The sequence below is a fragment of the Ambystoma mexicanum genome, chromosome 7q, assembly GCF_040938575.1.
Source record: "Ambystoma mexicanum isolate Mex_15411 chromosome 7q, UKY_AmexF1_1, whole genome shotgun sequence".
Taxonomy (NCBI): domain Eukaryota; kingdom Metazoa; phylum Chordata; class Amphibia; order Caudata; family Ambystomatidae; genus Ambystoma; species Ambystoma mexicanum.
Window position 1 is genome coordinate 182299105 of NC_090941.1, and position 7913 is coordinate 182307017.

Sequence of the window (7913 nt, forward strand, 5' to 3'; positions counted from 1 at the left end):
TTTAGGGCAGACACATGCATGGACAGGTGCTCTCTCCACAGCTGTCACTTCTCCCCCTCCAGATCCCACCCAACTCCACTTCCATGATGAACATAGCTGTTCCCAGGGTCCAAGTGACATAGAAAAGGCGGGAATTCACAGGTTGTGAGGTGACACATGCAGGGATAGGTGCCCTCTCCAAAGCTGTTGCTTCCTCCGTCTAGAGCCTTCTAGGCTGTTCCCAATGCTCAAGGAAGCTTGATACAGGAAGTGGGGAGCAGTTGACAGGTGGGCAAACATAGGCAGGGACCGGTTCTCATTGCAGTGGTTGTTTGTACATTGGAAATTAAAATAATACAGAAAATCCACAGTAAACAACAAGCGACATACATGTGAAACACAGGTAAACGCTGTTAGGGGTCCATACGTGGAGACTGCCATTTCCACATATCCTTGCTAACCGTTTCATATAACCTGATACAGAATGGACAAAAGGTAGCATTAAGGAAAATTATGATTGAACTGACAACATTGATGTGCATTTGTGACATGTATATCTTAAATAGGGGTTGGAGGATAGCTCAGGGGCAACACATTTCTCTTGGAACCAAGCCAACGCTGCACAACACAGGTTTGAATCCTGATGCGCGTAGAAACCACTCCTGGTATTAAGCATGTTATAAATTAACTATTATAATTACAATTATAAACAAAGTTGTAGTGCAATAATTTAATTATTTTGTTGTTCAGCCCCTCATAAACTAGTTTTGATTTCATGTGTGGAGACTGAGAAACTAGATTCTTAATGGAAACTTTGAAATTGTCATTGTTTTTCATATTAAGTTCTATATTTCATTTCTCAGACAGGGGTACCTCTTCCCTGGTCAAAATTGAGTAACAGAGAAAGCCCTGGAGAAGATGATGAAAAGTGGACAGCAATCTCTCTGTGTAAAACCTTGGTTGCTTTTCCCTGGCTTAGATTATTTTAAATGTGACATTAATAGAATTGTATTGGGTGAGAGATTCCTTGTTGTCGTTTTACTTTTGATTGAGGATAGGACCCTTAGGTCCTGGGATTCCCTTAAGGTGAATATTAACTATATGTTAAATATGCGTGTCCAACACTGGGGCACAGAGAGATGTGTTTAATGTTGAAAAAGCAGGCCATGGGACAAGGGAAGAGATTCTGGGGGAAGCAGATTATATTGTTTTTGATTGACATTTGTGATCCCCATGCTATCCAAGCCTGGGCCATAAACACTGGGATTTCCTAAATGCTCCTGAAATGATGACTGAAATTGCTCTCAGGAAATGTAGCAGGACTTTTTAAAAAACAAACAGACACATACTGACATTTGGTTGTGCAAGAATACCAGATTATTTTCCTACAAGAGACATTGTACTAGAACGCCATATATTTTTTAATTAAAAAAATATATATATTTTCTTGAACAACATACAACTCAGTTAACCATCAATAATACAGTAGTGAGGAGCAACATTTCATGCATTGAGCCATTTCCAGCTAGCGTGTCTATCGTGTGCTCTGCCATGCAGGATATCTGTTACATCAGGTCTCCCCCTTTTTCAAAGACTATCATTCATCCCACATTTAGCCCGCTCCTTTCCCGTGTTGTGGTTTCTCAACCATGGTCCCTGGTGGGACGAGTGTACAGAGCGGATGAGTGAAACGCCTGATCTCGAACACCTGAAACTAATAAAAGTGCATAGAACTGACTTGATCGCATAGAATTGCGGGACGTACGTGATTTGCCTTGGAATGCAGGGAACATTTGAAAGAGCATACATCCCATCATACCACACCCCACGCTTACTTTCCTCTTTACACCAACACTCAACTAGAACACAGAGATACTATGACACCATTCGGTATAACTGTTCTCATATCAACATCTCGCGCTCACTCCCCATCACGCTATGTAAACACCGCTGGTTACACACCCCTCAGCCAGGCGCTCTCCTCAGGCCTAACGCAGCCACACTCGGTCTGGATTAATCCTGCCAGAGCGAACACATACTCCTGACCTAAACCACCACACCTACCGCTATGAAGCAGCTACTACACGAATTCCACACCAGCTGCACACATACCTGATGTGCACACGCACCTTTGGACTCTCTACTCTCTCTACTGACTCGAACTTCGGTTCCCAAGGGCGTTCAACCTACCAGCGCCTTCAGACCATACCAATGGTATAGAAGGCGCTATATAAATGCAAAATAACATAACATAACATCCGGACAGGTGCCCCTCACTGAGTATGTGATCAATGCCCCCTTGAATCCCCTCTCCCCCCAACTCCCCCTGTAAAGGCCCCCCGAACTCCCCTTCCCCCAACTCCCTCCCTCCAGACCAAGTGCTGCTTTTCCCTTTTGTCCCTCATGGCTCCAACTTCCCACCTTCCCCTGTATAGGCGCATGACCCCCTTCCATTACTACTTCCAGTGCCTTCCTCATCCGCTTTCTACATTCACTGCTTTGCATCTCCTATGGTGGTTTCAGGTCTTGGGTAATAGCTAGTTCATCCAGTAGCTGGCCCCAGTTCATTTCCAATGCACCTTCCCCTTCTGGGTCTTTAAATAAGTGCAGGTATTCTACATCCGCCAGCCCCCACCAATGTATCCCTTATAGCCATAGCCGTATTGATGGACCTGTATCCCTTTTTCCACTCCATCGCTATCCTTATCTTGGCTAGCATGAAGAGGAATCTGGCAATTTAGTTTCAATGTTTGTATTTTTTTGCCCCCGGCAGGAGTCCCCATAGACACACTTCATTTGTGCACTCATAACTTCCCCCCAGCAGGTTATTCACTCTGCTTACTACCTCCACCCAGTATTTCGCCACTACCGGGCAGCCCCAGACCATGTGCCAGAAGCCAGCATGTTCCCCATTGCAGCGTGCGCAGTTGTGTGGTGCCGAGGTGAGAAAATGGCCTCTTGGTATATGGTGGTTTTGGCTCCATTCCTCAAATGTCTGTAACTTCCCATCCACAAATAAGTCACCCATTGTGGTGCACTGTTTGTCAGCCAGTGCGCTGAGTCCTACACTGAGCAGCGCCGTTCTAACAGTAGTATTGAACCCGATCGGGAGATCTTTACAGTGTGGCTGTATAATCTGCATACTCTTCAAGAACTTCGTCCACATTGCCCTTATTGTTTTGAAGACCACTTTGTCTCCCTTCCCTTCTATAGGGCCCCAGAGTGGCTCCACTCCACGTCATCTTGGTTGTATCCTTGAGAGGTCCCTCCCTGTGTTGTGGACAAAAGTCTACCTCTAACTCGTGGTAGATCTGGATGCCCAGGTACTAAAAGGATTCCGATTCCCACAGAAGCCTCCACACGTTTCCCCCTATCCCCTCCTGTCCCTTAAGCTTGCCAGTGGAAAGACTAGGGATTTTTCCTTATTTACCTGAAACCCCCGAAAGTTTCCAAAAGTTACCCTATATATCCAGTATCACTGAGATATTGTCTATTGGGTTGTCTACAATATTTAAACAGGGCTATGCTATCTTTCATGTTCTCCAATACCAAGGGAAATCATGGCTGGCTTAATGGGGGATACATGACTTGGCTATATGTGCACATACCTGCTTGAGTTGAAATCCTATACCAAGGGTCTGCTACCTTGCCTCTCAATATGTTTCAGACTACAACTCCAATTTGCCATATCCAACACTATCAATGGAGAGTAATCATGGAAGTCCTAGTCCCAAACATCTGGAGAGCCACAGAGCCACAAGTTAAAGGCTCCTGTAGACCTAGACACTGGGTCAGCAGATAATCAAGCCCTGAGAATAGTCTTTCAAATTAATTTCCTTTGAATATTTACATTGGATCTGGGGTGGCAACCTTGATGTTTATGGAGAATGTGTTAACTGTCAATGAATAACATATTCATTTTAGTATTGCAATGTATCAGATTTTGAGTGATTTTGATAATTCATTTAAACCTCCTTCTTGCATTCTAAGGGATTTTGGAGGAAGAATGCTCTACCTGAGTGCACCTGAGTTACAGGTTGAAGCTTGCAAGACCCAATAGCCAAATGCATTATATCTGGCAAATATAGTGGCAACGTTTTGTATGAGAACCTGTAATGGCAAGATTCTGGGGAGTAGTCCAGCATGTCCTACTTTTAGGACTAATACTAGGTGCATCCCTATTGTTTAAATATTGGTGGATATCCAGAGTTGGGAGCTCATCCAAGAGTTTGAGTTTGTGCCAGAGTCAAAAGTGATCACAGCTCCTTCCTCCTTACTTTACGAAACATAGGAATGGTTTGGATTCAGGCGCAAGTCAAATAAATATTTTGTGGTCCGAGTAGTCTCTTAGTATAACTGGAGGGACCAGTGGTATTGTGTGGATCAACATGCATTAGCACCCATGGTGGGGGAGGCAACCAATAAGGATGCTTAGATCACGGGCTGGTTCCCACAATCTCTGCCCGCATTCTGAGCAGCATGACGGCTGCTTCCCCTTCCTGAAATCTTCCTCCCCTCTCTCACCTCCCCTCCCCTCTGGTTACTGTTGCCTCCCCACTCCACCCCACCCCACCACCCTACTCCACTAATCTTATTCTTTTGGCTGTGACGCAGCCACCGCACCAGGCTCCGTCCTTGGCCTCCGTGGAAAAGAAAGAGGGCCTCCACATGGAGCCCCGCCTTCCATCTCCACAGCAGCCATCTTAAGACAGTATTGAATATAGAACAAACGGGACGCTGGGAGGCATCCTGCTCATTAAAAAAAAATAAATGCTATACGCACCCGGGGTTTCTGGATTTGAAATCCGGGGTGCTAATATGACAATAACACCCGATCCAGTTTGCCGGATCGAGTGGTAATGGTGACGGGGCGCATCATTACAACCTGGGTGCCTGGCAAATGGTTAGAAGTAGGATGATGGGTAACCCAACCTCCCCTGTTAACATCATGGAAGATATGTTGTATATTCATTTTAAGAACCTTTATCAGGCAAATTGATTATCTGCATACTGAGAACTAGCCACCCAATAGTTTGCTAAAAATAGGTATTCTTGGATTTGGAGGTGTGAGATTATCTTTGGACTCCCAGAGGGTGGGAAAAGCACTGAGACCTGATATATTTCTAACTGAAAAATTCAAATTGGAACCACATGTCTGGGTTTCTTTAATTAGCCACCTTTTAAAGTTATAAATGAGAGGAAAGAGATCCAAAACGCCTGATAAGGGGACAATATCATCTGAAAATGTAAGAAGGCTCAAAGAGGAGAGACAATGGGCCTCTCATTATGACCCTGCCGGTCCGGAAACAATGGTTGGCGGTAAACTCGCCGCCACCGTTGTCTCCGGACCGGCAGATTAGGAATTCTGCAGGCGGGTGGTGTGACTCCTGCCAGGTCTGACCTGGCGGGTGTAACGCCACCCACCTGCAGACGGAAATGGAAACACCGGCGCCGTTAATTAGGGTGCCGGTGTTTCCATGGTCCCCATACCCATGGATTCCTATGGGACTCCATGGGAATGGGGATTAACGTTATTCTGCCTCTGGAATTACCGGACCACCAGGGCTGTAATGCCCCGGTAAATCTGGCCAGTCCGGAGGCAGAAATTAATTCCGGGTCCGGCGGCAGCCTGCCAGTTTTTCCGGGACAGCTACCTCCAGACTCGGAATGAGGCCCAATGTCTAGAGTCTAACCCATAAAGAGATGAGGGTTGAAGGACACAAATGGAGAAGCTAGGGGATGATGTAGAAAGATGGCGTATTTCGAGGAAGAAGTAAAAGGACTGTGCGACCAAGCACATTGGTAACTGTAAAGATGACTATTAGGTGGTATCTAGTATATCCATCGAAAGTCTATCCATCAAATGCATTTGCGTCGAGGGGTTTGCAACAAAAAATATGCATCAAATGCATGTTTTTCAGGAGTAAAGGGTTAATTTTTTTGGGTGGGTTTTAAAGGGTAAAAAACAGGTGGTTGGGGGGACCCCCCCATTAAAAAAAAAGAATTCAATCAATGCAAATTTTTTCATTGCAAAGAATTTGCTGGAAATGCCCCACGATGTAAAAAATTCGATGGATAGACCATAAACCCTATTTGTCTTATACTGAATGTGCGACAAAATGATTGAACCTCCCGTTACAAGATGCACTTGGTTATATGATCATTAATAGGCAATTACTGCAGCACTATATTTACAACAGTTTGGATATATCCAAATTAATAAACAGGTATTTTAATGTTTGTGATATTAAATCGTCTGGCATCAGACCATGCAAAGGGGGCATAAATTGTTCAAGGAAATTATTGCACATCTGCAGAAGACTTACAACCCAAAGTTAAATGTTCCCAGGAGAAGGGAACATAAAATTACATGATTTTTGGTGGCTGCAATAGTTTTTACTGTAGTTGGTCCAATACTAGGAACTGTGTTAGCAACAAATCCGGTTTGTAGAAAGATTGGACACAAAGTCTGGAGAACTGGTCAAAATTGAAAAAAAACAATATAAATTAGGTAGAATTAGTAGGTACACCAGGATGAAATACGTCAGTATGTTAACCAAATTGTCTTGACACTAAATGATCAATCACTATCTTCAGAATAAGGCATACATGTGATGTTTTAAACATGACACATTATGTCCTGAGTTTTTTTTAACTTTGTAAACCCAATTTAATTTGTAATGGCATCTTTCTTGAAGGAACTTCATGATGGGGTATCGCAATTAATTCAGAGTCATATTTCATTATATTTGATTTCTTTTAATACAATCTAACAGATGTTGGCGAGAATGATCAGGTTGGAGGTACAAGAGAAGATTGCATTTGAGATGAGAAGTGCAGTTCCCGTATATATACATATAGAACATATGTAGATAGGGTTTTTATTGAGCATCCCATATATCACTCCATAATGAATATATCAGGCATTGTACATAATGTCGGATTTTGGCAGAACCTGAGTATATCCAGGTGCTGCTGTTGTGAAGGGGTTATCTAGGATAGATTAACATTCCCACCCTTGGGTCCGAGTGACCAATTCAAACGGACGCACAGCAATGTTAGCACATCAAGACCTCAAGAAAGGTTTGTAGGATGCAGACCTGCACCTTCTTTAACCACACTATCAGGTGTTGTCTAATATCAATGTAGACCCATCTACCAGCTCAGCTGCCAAACTATCTGCGTATGACTGGGTTTCAACCACCACTGCCAACCTCCTCAATGCCCCTCAAACACCACCTCTAAGCCAAGCAGCTGAAAGCATTTCTTGTTTTTTGCAGAGGGATTTCCAGAGTCCAGAGGGAACATGAGTTGAGTGCTGCTCCCGTGAGTTATATGCTGGTGGCCCACCATCTTCTGCACCACTAGGCAGACCTTTCACCCCTCTGGATGTTGAAGGGACTACACATGACAGAAGCTATTTCACCAATCTGGCCAATGCAATAGGCAGAAGGGAAATAGGAGCTCTACATTATGGAGGCAGCAGGGGCAATACCCGAAGATGGGTGATGGGAGCAGCAAGAGGCATAGCAGAAAGGATTAAGGAGCTGCAAAGAACTGGAGGTAGAATGTTAATTGCAGCATATCCTTGCAGGAAAGGAGAATTCTAGGCCCCTACCGATTAATAGTGCCCGGAAAGTCTTTGATCTGGTTGGCTGTGCCACCAGAAACATTCTGAATATTGTACAAATAGTTTGTTGTATTCCATTTCATATCTTTGGAGAATGCACCGTTTACTTTATGTGGGTGATGCTGTAACAGTTTAATAATAAAGTTCAAGCTTCAATTTAAAAAAACAATCAAGCTACTTGGACCACATTTGATGGTGTTAGACTGATCTGGAATTCCTCTCATATCGCATCTCAAATCAAGATCTGACAATGAGCCAAGGTTGGAGGGATAAATAGAGGGTGGGTGGAAGTGAGAAATGGGGG